General features: G+C 47.3%; 1 non-coding gene across 1 annotated transcript; it reads right to left on the bottom strand.

Moving 5' to 3' along the window:
* Positions 1 to 219: 219 nt before the first annotated feature.
* TRNAA-AGC (transfer RNA alanine (anticodon AGC)) lies at positions 220 to 292 on the bottom strand. The gene has a single exon. It is a non-coding gene; the product is annotated as a tRNA-Ala (tRNA).
* Between the last annotated feature and the right edge of the window lie 1,018 nt (positions 293 to 1,310).

Here is a 1,310-nt window from a genome sequence, read left to right as displayed (position 1 = left end):
TAACCAACCGCACAAGCTGTAAATACACCCATGACGTTGGATCACGACCTGCTATATAGAAGGTCGTGCGTTGGATGCGGTGGCACGAGAGGAATTCCTTTTTCAGTCTGTATGAAGTATTTCGTCTACCGATGAATTTATCCTCATGGTTTCGATGCTGTTTACGTGTCCTTAATCTGGAACGTAGAAAAAAAATCAAGTAAAATAAAAAAATTGTCTTGGAGGTGCTGGGTATCGATCCCAGTACCTCTCGCATGCTAAGCGAGCGCTCTACCATCTGAGCTACACCCCCGGACGGTGGAACGGTTATAGAAAAGGTGCTTCGGAACAGGCACTACCTGCGTTCTTGGACATCATTCTTTCATTTGACCCAGCTTGAATCCGTTTGCGCGCACTCGCGGTCATTACGCAACTGGTCGCAGCAAGCCGCCGATAAATCCCTTCTCTGAACGATTGATTGATATGTAGGGTTTAACGTCCCAAAACCACCATATGATTATGAGAGACGACGTAGTGGAGGGCTCCAGAAATTTTGAGCATCTGGGGTTCTTGATTGATTGATTTGTGGGGTTTAACGTCCCAAAACCACCATATGATTATGAGAGACGCCGTAGTGGAGGGCTCCGGAAATTTAGACCACCTGGGGTTCTTTAGCGTGCACCCAAAGCATCTGGGGTTCTTAATGTGCACCCAAATCTGAGCACACGGGCCTATAGCACCTTCTCTGAACGAGTTTCGCCGTCGCGTACAACATGCGTTTGTCTTAGACGACAGCTAATGGATGCTACGATGAATGAGCCCTTATGTGCAGTCAGCGTCAGAAATGTAGAGACCACCAGGCCAACTGATAGGTGTTCTGTGACCAGGCCTGAGAAAACTTCAAATTTCCGAGCGATCTTGACTGTATATTCCTACTCAGTCTGCATTGCAGTTTATAGATCATGCGAGGAGCCTTAGTTGTGTTTATCTGGGCGTGGTACCACTACATAAAAGTATTACTATCATATAAATTTTGACACATCGGTACTTGAACTGTACTGCGCACCATGCGCAGTTACCATGCGCAAACACGTGCTTAAATTTAAGAACGCTTTCAATAGAGTATAGACGTTGAAAAATTAATTCAGCCGGCATTACTTGTATATGTTGTCGTATAATTTATGGGAGCAGCGGCCGTGAGCGCGCCGACCATTGGAGAATAGAAGAGGACAAGGACGATCGGGTGTGCGCTGGGTGGCACGCGGCAGCCGCTGGCAGTTGCGGTCAATAGGGAGCTTTAGAAATACCGTTTGCAAGCGCTGCGGGCGTTG

Source organism: Rhipicephalus microplus, chromosome 2 (assembly GCF_043290135.1).
Source record: "Rhipicephalus microplus isolate Deutch F79 chromosome 2, USDA_Rmic, whole genome shotgun sequence".
Classification (NCBI taxonomy): domain Eukaryota; kingdom Metazoa; phylum Arthropoda; class Arachnida; order Ixodida; family Ixodidae; genus Rhipicephalus; species Rhipicephalus microplus.
The sequence above is the reverse complement of the archived record's forward strand: the minus strand, read 5'-3'. Positions and strand labels throughout refer to the sequence as shown.